The sequence below is a fragment of the Heteronotia binoei genome, chromosome 4 (genome assembly GCF_032191835.1).
Source record: "Heteronotia binoei isolate CCM8104 ecotype False Entrance Well chromosome 4, APGP_CSIRO_Hbin_v1, whole genome shotgun sequence".
NCBI classification, from domain to species: domain Eukaryota; kingdom Metazoa; phylum Chordata; class Lepidosauria; order Squamata; family Gekkonidae; genus Heteronotia; species Heteronotia binoei.
Window position 1 is genome coordinate 33,797,764 of NC_083226.1, and position 13,054 is coordinate 33,810,817.

General features: G+C 45.3%; 1 protein-coding gene and 1 non-coding gene across 2 annotated transcripts in view; both read right to left on the minus strand.

The window, feature by feature from the left end:
• PSD3 (pleckstrin and Sec7 domain containing 3) overlaps positions 1 to 13,054 on the minus strand; it is a 204,722-nt gene that overhangs the window by 159,991 nt on the left and 31,677 nt on the right. The window lies entirely within an intron of this gene.
• On the minus strand, positions 1,707 to 1,773 carry TRNAH-GUG (transfer RNA histidin (anticodon GUG)). The gene has a single exon. It is a non-coding gene; the product is annotated as a tRNA-His (tRNA).

Sequence of the window (13,054 nt, forward strand, 5' to 3'; positions counted from 1 at the left end):
AACTCAGGGTTGTTTTTACTGCTGCTCTGAGTTTTGGGACAGCTACGTGTTTGGGGAAGAGGCAGCTGCCAAAACAGCCCACAAGCATATCTACACCAAACTGAAATGCATTTTCAATGTTCAATATTTATGACATCTGTAGCCAAGGGGATGAGGTTTCTATCTTTCCACTAGGCTCCTGCTGGAGATGCCAACAGCAGCTAAGAAACTAGTAGTAGGGGAAATCATGCTTTCCCTTTCAGTTGGGCTTCAGCAGCAAGCAGGGGCAGCCAAAAGTAACTTCTGGGTTTTCTACAAAAGTCCAGCATGAGGCAAGCTCCCCTTCCCACCACTAAATTCTCTGCCCATGCTACAAGGGCTCTCAATTCTTACAGCAACGTATGTTTTGATTATTAGTGACCTATTTTCAAGTATTCATTTCTTCCACTTAATACAGAAATGGGAAAATATGAAGCATGTAAGAGGAGTCTAGTGCTGTGTTGCACTAAAATCTTGAAAAAGTTAGCTAGTAAACCAAGCCAAAATCTTTGCTGTGTTAAAAATGTTTATACTGTGGAAAGGCCCATCAAGTCAAAGTCTATCAGATATTCAAAGCAATAGGTTCTATTAGCATGGGTAAAATATGCAAGGATAAGTGCTGGCTGGGAGAATACTGCAATTAACCCAGGAAGTCCCTGTTATAGTGGCTACCATTTAGTCGCCAGTACCTCTAGCACAATGGAAGTCACTTCTCTGATTTTAGATCATACATAACCAAGGTCTGCTTGGGAACACCAAACCACTTGCTTGGGGCTAATCACTGGGAGACAATTAAACAGAAATGTTTTATGGGCCTGGATCTCACAACAGCCTATTATCTCACCATGGAAAAGAGCACTTCATACTGCATGATATACATGTGAATGAGGTTACAGTAAGTGCCGGGGCACTAAAGAGAACCTGTGCAATATGGTGGTTAGAACATGGGTGGCCAAACTGTGGCTTACTCTCAAGTAAGCATACTTAGCATCAGGACCTCAGTCAGCTGCTCCATAGATAGGTAGCTATTTCCATTGTGTGTGAAAAGAGGAAGGAGGGGGGAATTGCAAGCTCTTCTCCACAACATAAGTCATCTGGAAACCTAGAGCAGGGAAAGATTGTGCAAGAGCTGAGGGAGGGACGGAAGAGTGCAAGAGCTGAGAGAGTGATGGAAGAAGGGACGGAATTAAAGAGAGTGCTGCAGGGCTCCCCCTTAATTTCATAGCTCTTGTAAAAGCTGTATTTACTAACTTTGGTGGCAAGGCAAAGAGAGATGCATAATGGTGCAAATGGTAGTCAGGGATTTATGGTACATGTGTGTTTCCTTCTCCCACTGGTGCCAAAAATAATTCCCTAACCTTTCCCTATGCTGGTTTTACAGGGACTGTTATTCCTAGCTTTTGTTTAAAAAAAAAAGTCTCCTCCTACCATGGCTATGTTGTAAAGTGCATACATATGTATTTTATCTTTCTGTGCAAAGAAAGTATTAACAAAGTTTTAATAAAGGCATGTGTTTAATATTTGTTCATGTCTTTCAGCTCTCAAACATCTGATGTGAACATATGAAGCTGCCTTATATTGAATCAGACCCCTGGTCCATCAAAGTCAGTATTGTCTTCTCAGACTGGCAGCGGCTCTCCAGGGTCTCAAGCTGAGGATTTTCACACCTATTTGCCTGGACCCTTTTTTGGAGATGCCAGGGACTGAACCTGGGACCTTCTGCTTCACAAGCAGATGCTCTACCACTGAGCCACCGTTCCTCCCATTCTATATAGCTCTTATGTTAAGCAAATTTCGCCACCGATGGATTAGTGTCTCACTAGAGTCTGGACAGGCTTGAATACTTTGCTAAGTGATCTCAGGCCAATCACACACATTCAGCCTAACCTACCTCACAGGGTTGTTGTGAGGATATGAGGAAGAGAACAATGTAAGCTGTTTTGGGTTCCAAGGAGAAATGTGGGGTGCAAATGAATAAACTAACCAACCTCAGGTCAGTCTTGGTACCCCACCTCGTGACACTGCAAGGCCCTCACACACAATTCCTCATTTCCTAGTAGATATACTAAAACAAGCACATGCCTTTCAGACCTACCAGCACCATTAAAACTAAAAGGAAAGTGTCAGACGCTGCTCCCTCTGAAATTGGAAGGTAGGGGAGAAGGACGCCACAATAGGAACCTTTCCGATACCATCTGCACAAAGATTTTATGAAAAACTAAAGTGGACCTGGCCAGGGATCCTTCCATTTCCTCTGAGCACCACTCCTACAGTGAAGATTATGCTACAGGTCATACCCAGTCCTTCCAAAGGCATAAATAAAACTAGCAGTACCAGACAATAGCTCCTAGTGCTGTGCTGAAGCTGAAGACAAATTCTATAACAACAGAACATTTTTAATACTATTTCACAATTGCTGAAGGACAAAGATGCACCCAGTTCTGCTTGGTATGGGAGCTATAGTCTACTGTTTGCATTGGTGGAAAATGAGCTATTTAGGAAGCCGACAGGGTAGCTTGCTCAAAAAGGAGACCAGCGCCCAGTAGCACCTATTGTTCCCGTACAACACTGGTTTCAATTGTTTGTAAAAGGAAGCCACAGAGCATCTCATGTGAGTGCCAAGATGGAGAGATGCTCTCAGTCGGACCCTAACATGCTGTGTAATCCCTAGACTTTCACAAGAATAATAACACTTAAAGAATACTCCAAACACCACTGAGGCCCAGCATGACTTCAAGAGCAAGCCTTTGCCTTTGACCCCAGCTCCATCCTTAGTTGAGGGGAGGGGGGGCTTTCCCTGACACAGTGCTGAGCCTCAAAAACTGCTTGCAGGGCTGGAGCCAGGGTTGTGGCCACCCTAGCCCTCCTCTGCCCCCACGCCTGCTCTGTCGTCCCCGTTCAGCCCCTTCTCCACCACCACTCATCCGCAGCGCTGCTGGCCAGGCTGGGCAGCAGAGAGGAAGAAGCTGCTGTTCACATTTCTGTCTCCAATTTAAAAACACTTTTGCACCTTGGATTACAATCCAGGCTGCAAGAAGGAACAGACCTGCCCCTCCCAAGAGGCAGACAACGTTGAGAACAGCCATTCAGCATGCCAGGCCATGCCCCCAAGATTCAACAAAGGCAGCAACGTAACCCTCAAACCAAGTCTGCTCGCTACAAAGTGGTTATCCTCCTCAAGAACCTGGATGGAAACATCATTATTTCCACCAGGAGATGTAGTTCTTCCATCAGCACCCCAGGAACCTCAGGGACAATAGCAAGGGGCTCAGGCCCGGCTTTTACCAAGCGTGGCAGCCAGACATGGCAGGGCAGTCTCAGTGTGGCACAGAAGCCTCTCCTGGGACATGAGAATGTCTCCCAAGGAAACTCTCCTCATAGCCAAGCCCAGCTTCCACCAGCATGTAGGGCATCTCCCACGGCTAGCGTGCAAAGCAGAGGCCAGTGTCAAAGCGCTTTTGCATTCTCCACAGAGAGGATGCATGCACAGAGAGGATGAGACTCACTCAGAGAAGCACCTGCAACTTGGTTAAGGTGGCCTCATCTGCGAGAGGGTGAGTGGTCTCCTTAATCTGTGGTCATGAAAACAAACATATGAGAGACTTATCAATAAAACAAGATTTTATGCTGGCAGCCCCTTCCCCACTGCTGGCCAACTGCAGCACTTCTGGTAAGCAGTGAGGCAGAGGAGGATGGCAGAGAGGTGGGCAGTGGCAAGGACGAATGCAGCGGGGAAGGGGCACCAGGGGCGGTGGGGAGGGAGCACCCGCTGCTCACCCCTGTAGCCAGGTGGCACCCTAGGCAACCACCTACCTGGCCTAATGGGAAGTGCCAGACCTGCTGCTTGCTATGTTTCAAATGCTTCTGAGGTTCAGCACAACTTCAGGCAGCCAGTGTTTGAGAGTGGCTAAAGTACTGGACTAGAACCTGAGAGATCCAGGTTCAAATCCTCCCTTTGCCATACAAGTTCAGTGGGTAAGCTTGGGACAATCATTCTTTCTCAGCATAATCTACTTCACCGAGTGGTTATTGTGAGGATAAAATGGAGGACAGGAGAACGACGTAAGCTTCTTTGGGTCCCCACTGGGGAGAAAGATGAGGTAAATTAAGTGAATGTTTTTCTAAAATAATTAAACTACACTACTTCTGTTGAACAGAACAAGATGACTGGGTTTCCTTCCAGGTTTTGGGGTCCCTCAACTGCAGCTCCAGGCTGTGATCCTAGACGTGGCTGTAGTGTATCATTTAATTTGACAATAAAGCTTAGTACAAAATTAAGGCAGTAAAACTGGAGCTAGACTGTACCACTTCAAACTGTGTATGGGCTTTTCAACAACAAAACAAACAGAAAGAAAACTAGATATATTTATATACCAGCTTCTCCCCAATGGCAACCCAAAGTGGCTTAGAACATTGTTCCCCTCCTCCTTTTGAACTCACAACACTAACCCTGTGAGGTAAAGTTGGGCTAGTCATTCTCTCAACCTAATAACAACCAGCAAGCTTCCACGGCAGAGTCAGAATGTGAACCTGAGTCTACCATAACCTGGATATCTGTAGAACTTGACACCAAATCACCTACACACAGGGTTTTTCTTTCTGTAGGGAAGGAGAATTTGGTCATGACACATGCATCATTTCAACAGCGCCAGCCCTGGTTTTTTTAGAGCACTGTCCCAGGAAAATCCCACCCTCAAAATTAACCCAATTTTAAAGCAACAGCTTCAAATGGCATTTGCACGATATATGCACAGAGAGAAGTCCCAGATAAATTAACAGGGGTAAGTAGCCAGTTTAAAGTGGTAGTCACCCAAGGTCCTTATGAGGTCATTTCAGAAGCAAGATTGAATTGGGAAGGGCTTCCTGGTTTATGTTTCAGTCTTTTAGTCCTTCCACTAAGCTGGGTGGTACTTTGTTAATTAGCAGCCTGTTAATATGTCAGTTGCTTCCGTGTATCCAAGAGCCACTTGCTAGCTAAACAGTTGCTACTGGACAAAGAAACAACTGTTGCTTAGGGAACTCTTTGAGAGGATCTGGCATCTGAAGGGTACAGGAACATGAACAGTCTATGAGACTACCTCCTCCAGAGGAAGCCCTTTATCCCTAGGATTTTGCATCCAGTAGAGTCATTTCCCTTCCATTGCATGGAAATAAGGAAACTCACAAATGAAGGAGCATGCACACATGAACACACACGTACCACTAGAAGCACACAGGAATGCATTTTGTTCTCCAGATTGCATATTCTACTAAGAAGACTGTAGATTAATACCCTGTCCTTCTCTCTGAATTAGAGACTCAGAGCGGCTTACAATCTCCTATATCTTCTCCCCCCACAACAGACACCCTGTGAGGTGTGTGGGGCTCAGAGGGCTCTCACAGCAGCTGCCCTTTCAAGGACAACTCCTGCAATAGCTATGGCTAATCAAAAGCCATTCCAGCAGCTATAAGTGGAGGAGTTGAGAATCAAACCCAGTTCTCCCAGATAAGGGTCTGCACACTTAACCACTACACCAAACTGGCTCTCTAAGAATGTTCTCTTTTACCACCACCTCTCTTACCACTCTAAGAATGTTCTCTTTTACCACCCCATGGCGCAGAGGGGTGAAGCAGCAGTACTGCAGTACTGTGATCTGAACTCTCTGCTCATGACCTGAGTTCAATTCCAGCAGAAGCTGGATTCAGATAGCCGGCCCAAGGTTGACTCAACCTTCCATCCTTCTGAGGTCGGTACAATGAGTACCCAGTTTGCTGGGGGGGGGAGTGTAAAAGACTGGGGAAGGCAATGGCAAACTACCCTGTAAAAAGTCTGCTGTGAAAATGTTGTGAAAGCAACAATTCCCCAGAATCGGAAACAACTGGTGCTTGCACAGGGGACCTTTCCTTTTCTTTTCCCTCTTACACCAGTCCAAGATAGCTTCTTCCAGTTATGCCTCTGAAGCAGAATCTTGTACACCGAACGGGTGAAGGCCTTTTAATGTGCCAGCTAGAAATATTTCTGGAAATTTCAAAACCAAGTAAGCTTTTATTTAAAATTGGAAGAAAACCAGTAGAATCGGTTTGGTGGGGGTATATGGAATATTTTCTGTGACTGACAGGTTAGGTTCTGCCCTGCCCTAAGAGGGAGGGACGGTTGAAAATGACAGTTAAGGGAGTTGGGAATGAATGTAATAAGGAAACAGTTCAAAAGTTCAATTGAAAGAAACGTTGTAACCCATACCTTTCTTCAGTGTTATGTACAAACCACAAATAAGTTACCGTAACTCCTTGTTTGTTTAACCCAGTGGGCTCAGAAAATAAATATAATTTAAAAGCAGCAGTAAATGAGCATATTCACTTGAATATTGTAACATCAATGTGCCCTGTAATAATGCATGATTGCTATACTCAGTTAAGGTTGCCACCTGATATACATTTACTTAGGAGCAAGCTCCAATGAAGTCTATGAGACTCGCTTCTAACAAAACATCTACAAGACTTTGCTGTAACTATCATACTGTAGGCAAAGCTGTTTCATTCATTTCATTTATTGTCTAATTTTCTCTCTAATCAGGACCCAACACAGTGGATAGTTGCAGGGACAACCTATAGTTTGAAGGAACATGCTGCAATTCCACCCCTGAAGCAAAACATGCCTTCGGCCTGCAGAATACCTGGGCAAAAGCACACCTGCTCATGAAGCCTCTTGGAGGAGGCTTGTAAATGGTGCCTTTTCCTCTTGGAGAGGAGTGACAAGTGGAGTGGCTCAAGGATCTCTGATGGGTCCTGTTTTGTTCAATATCTTTATAAACGATTTGGATGAAGGAATAGAGGGAATACTCATTAAATTTGCAGATGATACTACATTAGTAGGGGTAGCAAATACATTAGAAGACAGAGTCAGGATACAAGGATGATCTTGACAGGCTGGAAAACACGGCTAAAACCAATAAAAGGGGGATAAATACAAAGTTCTGCATTTAGGAAGGAAAAATCAAATGTAAAATTATAGGACGGAGGAGATTTGTCTTGGCAGTAGTATATGTGAAAAAGATCTAGGAGTCTTAGTGGATTGTACACTTAACATGAGTCAGCAGTGTGATGCAGTAGCTAAAAGGGCAAATTCAATTTTGGGCTGTATCAACAGAAGTATAGTGTCCAGATTGCACCAAATGATGGTATTGTTTTACTCTGCTCATCTTCAAGTACTTGAAGGTCTGTTATATAGAAAATAGCCCTTTGCATACCTATTTTGTCCCTTTATTTAGGACTCTTCTTGGGTCATCCCCAGGTGGCCACCCTAGCTCCGAATCCCATTAAGTTTAACCACAAGGCCTCCTCAACCCTAGTCCTTGACCCCTAAACACACACACTGCAACATCTACAATGCCCCGGGGCTACCCTCCCCAGCAGGGTTGCTGCCTGGCAAAACAGCATCATGTCACTTTGAACATTCCAGGGCTCATTTAACGCCAAACAGCCCCTCGCTTCGATTGAGGCGTGATTCAGCCACTTTCCCTGTGTGTCACTAGGACAACGAAAAGCAAACGCAATGCGCGCGCACCCTCCCATATCTCGACACAGAAGAAAACTGAGACCACAGAGCTGCGCGCGGGCGACGCTTGGCTGGCTCGCGCGGCAAATCCCCGGCCTGAGCCAAGGTCCTCTGGGCCACCCACTGCTCAAGAGAAGCTCGACTCTCTCTTCTTCCAACCAGTCGCCGGCAGAGCTTTAGGACCGCCGGAGCCCTTTCAGGGGAAACTCCTCCTCCTCCGTCCCCCCGCCAAGCCACCCGGCACCACGTCTTGCTCCAGCAATACCGCGTCAGTCTTCTTCTCCCAACTCTCCCCCCCACCCCCGTCCCCAACAAATGCCTCCCCAGACAAAACGCGGGCGCTGCTCCTTTAAACAGGAGGGGAGGGCTTGGGGGGTGGGGAAGGAGATCAAACACTTTGGAAAGGAGCCGGATGCGATCCCCCCCTCCTCTCCCCTCCCAGGTAACCGCTCCGCCGTTTATATTTCGCCCCCGCCTAAGTTTGGGTTTCTCTCGGGCCAGGCGCCAACAGGGGGACGGAGAATGCTGAGCCGCCAGGGCAAAATATAGCCCGGAAGCAGCTGGGGTCTGGCGCATCCAAGGCTCCGTCACTGAAGCAAGCACAAATCTGATCCATCTTCCACGTCAAATTAACCAAATCAGTGCAAAACGCTTCCCAGAAACTAGCGGCCGGCAGCCTGGTCGTGGGGAAAAAACATCGTCGAGGCTAAGCTTAGGAAGCAAAACACATTACTAAGCCTAAGGACTCTTTTTTTGGACACACGTGTTGTTTTGTGCCTGTGTGCCCCGGCGTGTCTACGACACCCTCCTGAACAAACAGATATAGACATTTTTTTTTCCCTTCAGCAGAGGCTGGCTACTCACAGAGATTACTGACGCTCCAGCAGTTACCCATTTTGGTCAATGAAAACACACACAAGAACCGTTAGTTTATCTGCATCCTACGGATGCGGGGCTTAATTCGATTTGCTGCTAGTCAACCGGGAATCTGAACCGTTTCCAGTTCCCTGGCAAGCCGGCAGCAGCCCTGCACCGCGCAAGGTGATGCAAATGGAAGCATTCCGAAACCGGCGTGAAGAACTGCAGTCTCATTCCGGCCAACGGCTGAATAGAAGGAGCCCACCTCAGCAGCTTCCAGCGCGAAAGCTACAGTAAGCTTTTTTTAAAAAAGCGTTTATGATTACCGGGAGTTAATTTTATTCCGTGTGAACATCACAGTCAGAGAAACCAAATAAAATAGCAGCAGTGTCTGTATGTTTCTGATGCCAGATACTTGGCAAAGGAAGCATACCAGATGGAATTTTACCATAACTGGACTTTTTCATGAATTTAACAAATGAAAACAGATTCCTTGGGTCTTAATTATGACCACTGTTCTCTGCTTTTTCTAAGATGCATCTTTTTAGGAAAAAAAATTATTGAACTATTTTCAGATTTAAAGCATACAAAAAGATTTAAGGTAGACAGATGGAAATATACACGCACACAAATAAGACTGTCCATAGTCAATTTTCCATTTTCAAGGGTTTTAGTCCTCATAGCTCAAAAATAGTTCTGAAAGTGTGGAAGCCATACTTGCTAATTATCTTAGGAGGCAAAGATGCCTAGCAGCTGTGGGGGAGAGGGCATTGGTGTTACCCACAAGCTCCTTGCCCCTCCACCCAACTAGGCAGACCAGTCTCAATAAAGCAGTCAAACTTGCAGGTAAATTATTCAAAGTAAGAGATATTATGCAAGTCTGCCTGATTTGCATTCTTTTTGCAAGTTGCAGAATTTCCTCAGCAAAAGAAATTAAGCCTTGTTTAATACTGAATGCACAAAGCCTGCAAATAGTATCATCATGAAAAGGAGAATATACTTTATTTATATTCCAGCTTCCTCTCCAATGGGGACCCAAAGCAGCTTCCATAATTTCCCTTTCCTCTGCTTTATCCTCACAACAACCCTCTGGGGTAGGTTAGGCTGAGAAAGTGTGGCTGTCCCTGGGTCACCCAGCAAGTTTTCATGGCAGAGCAGAGATTCAAACCTGGGTTTCCCAGATCCTAGTCTAACACTAACCACTATGCCACACTAGGATAAAAACAGCAAAAAATGCATGCAACCAGTTGTTAGCAACAGAACATATGAAGCATCTAATTTAAGTGGAGCAAAGGACTCTTAGCTGTCAGATAGGAGGGCAGATATTAATTTTATCTATATATTTTCATCCCTCCTTTCCTCCAAGGTGTTCAGGGCACCATGCATACTTCATATGTGACATGCAGGTGCAGAGGAGAGCAATGAGGAAGATCAGGGTCTTGAAGACCAAGCTCTGTGACAAAAAGGCTGAGGGACTTGGGAATGTTCAATCTGAAAAAGAGGGGGTTGAGAGGGGGCATGATTGCTTTCTATAAGTATTTGAAGGGCTGTCACTTAGAGGAGGGCAGGGAGCTGTTTCTGCTGGCAGCAGAGGACAGGACTCGCAATAATGGATTTAAATTAAGGGTGGAAAGGTACTGGCTGGATATTAGGAAACACTTTTTTACAGAAGAGTTGTTCAACAGTGGAAATTAGCTACTGAAGGAGGTGGTGAGCAAAATGAAAAGGAGGCACTTTGCTTTGCCAGGCTCTCTCTCTCTTGTTTTTCTTTGAAGGGTGTGGCTCTGTTTAGGACTTCACTGGCTGTCACATTACAGAGGCAGAACAGAGCAGAGGAAAATCCAGATTCGATTTTGGCCAGAATGCAATACAGGTGTGACTGCCTCACTGGCAGTCTTTAAGCAGCAGCAAGACAAACACTTCTCAGGGATGCTGTAGGCTGATCCTGCATTAAGCACGGGGTTGGACTAGATCAGGAGTGTCAAGTGACTTGGGGAACGAATCAGGCCCCCAGAGGACTTCTATCAGGCCCCCGAGCACCTGGCTGTGATCTGCTTCCTTCTCCCTCTCTCGTTTCCTTCTGCATAACAGCTTGCTTTGCAGGGCTTGCTCAATCACACAGGAGCTATAGCGCAAAACCTCTATTTTCTCCATTGACTGAGACTCCTCCCTTTGGGAGGAAAAGGGGAGGCAGAGCTTGCTTTGCCAGGCTCTCTCAATCGCACAGTAGAGCTACTGAGCCAAGCCTCTCTCCCTTCTATTGGTTGAGGCTCCTCCCCCTCCTGGTCCCCTGGGAAAGGAAAGAAAGAGCCAGTGCTTCCTTTGCCCAGTTCCCTGGATCCCATGGGAGAAATACAAGGTAAGCACCTTTAAGACCAATGAGTGCTAATGTTTAAGTATGTTTTAAGGTGGCTTTTTAAAAAAATTAATTTTCTGTGTCCTTTGTAAAGTTTATATTTTTGCTACCCAATCTTAAATAGGTACACATATAGCCCAGCCCAACATGGTTTCATTTATGTCAGATCTGGCCCTCATAACAAATGAGTTCAACACCCCTGGACTAGATGGCCAGTATGGCCCCTTCCAACTCCATGATTCTATGATTCTCCTATCCATTTTATCCTCATGACTCCCCTCTATGCTCTGTCTGTTGATCCTCCATGGAAACCCAGCCCCTTCCATGGCTGAGTAGGGATTTGAATTTGGTCCTCGTCCAACAGCCTTCTGACTCTACCACACAGACTCTCACTGCACTGGAAACTGCAACCACACAGCCTTTCTTGCAGCACTGCAAACCTGCCTATGCAAAGAGGGGTGGGATACGACTGCCTTCTGCAAATAAAACGTAATATCTTGTCAGCTTAACCAGCCTGTATGTATCTGTGCCTGAGAGTGACTTCAACAAGGGAAAGAACGGAGACTCTTAGCCAGCAAGGGTCAAAATCTGGAAGGCCAGCTTCATACTGCAATCCTAAACTCTGGAGTCAATGAGCTTTGAAGGATGTGGCTCTGTTTAGGACTTCACCGGCTGTCACATTACAGAGGGAGAACAGAGCAGAGGAAAATCCAGATTTGATTTTGGCTGGGATGCAATACAGGTGTGGCTCTGGCCTTTCATGTACCCTCAATGTAAACTCACCCCCTGATACCCCCATGCCCCATAAGGACTCTATTCAAAAAACACCTTTTAGGACCAGACAAAACACCTGTCAGGTGTTCCTTTTATCCACTGCAACTGCATTCCTGAGTGCATGCATCAAAAGCAAAATCATGAATATTGTTGACTGATGCTTCTAAATTTGTCTTGTTTTGATCTTTAATTCCATTTTTTTAAATAACTGATACGCATCATATGCAGAGTGTCTACCCAAATACAACTCTCTCCTTCCTCTTTCCCCCCATCAGGAGGGGGCAGGGGGTTAGGTAATTAGTATTTTTCTTGCCCTTGAGGGGAGGAAATCACTTATCCTTGCACTAGACAATTAGTTATCATGGTTGCTGACATCTCCTACCCCCTTCTTGACATCCTGAAAAACAGCTGGGTTGGGAGGAAGAATGAGGCCCAATGGGACTCCTTCCACACAGAGAATACGGTATTTTCCCTGGGGCTCTAGTTGCTGCTTTGAATGCAAAGGTATTAACAGAGCAATGGAGCATCCACATGGAATTTTCCCTATACTTTTCTTGCTTCAACCCTCTTTGTGGCTGTCATTTCCCCCCACCACCACCACCATTTAAAAAAAAAATAACTGAAAGATTGCTAAAATATATCATTATAACAGTAAAACAATGTACTAGTTTCCAATTATATATTTTTTAAAAGCAAGTCCCTAACCTTTTCTGTTGAATTATAAGGGGAAACGTGCAGCTTGCACTTTACCACCTGTAACTCACAAGGAAAAGGGCTAGAAACTTTCTTAACCAGTATATGTGACCTGCTGCTAAATTCAGCCACTGTACCAGAAGACTGGAGAGTAGCAAATGTTGCACCAATTTCTAAAAAAAGGATGCAGAAGGAAACCAGGAAATTACAGGCCAGTCAGCCTACTGTCTGTCCCAGGCAAATTAGCAGAAACTAAAATCAGAGAATTGTTAGACACATAGGACAAAACCTACTGAGGGAAAATCAGCATGGCTTCTGCAAACGGAAGTCCTGCCTCACCAACCTTTTGGAGTTCTTGGAGAAACTCTCCAAGCATGTAGACAACGGTGATCCAGTCGCCATTATTTATCTGGACTTTCAAAAGTTTTTGACAAGGTATCTCACCAAAGAGTAAACTTGGCAGTTATGGGATACAAGGATAGACTCTCTTATGAATTAAAAACTATGTTAAATCACAGGATATAAAAAGTAGGAATCAAAGGAAAGTTCTCACAATGGAAGGAAATAAGTAGTGGGGTCCCACAAGGCTCAGTATTGGGGCCGATATTATTTAATTTATTAGTCAGTGATCTGGAACTACAGGTGAGTAGTATAGTGGCCAAATATGCAGATAATACAAAATTATTCAGGATGGTGAAAACCAAAGCTGATTGTGAAGAGCTGCAAGAAGACCTCCACAAACTGGGTGAGTGGGAGATGTGGCAAATAAAATTCAATGAAACTGGTAAGCATAAGGCAATGCACATGGGGACAAAAAAAAT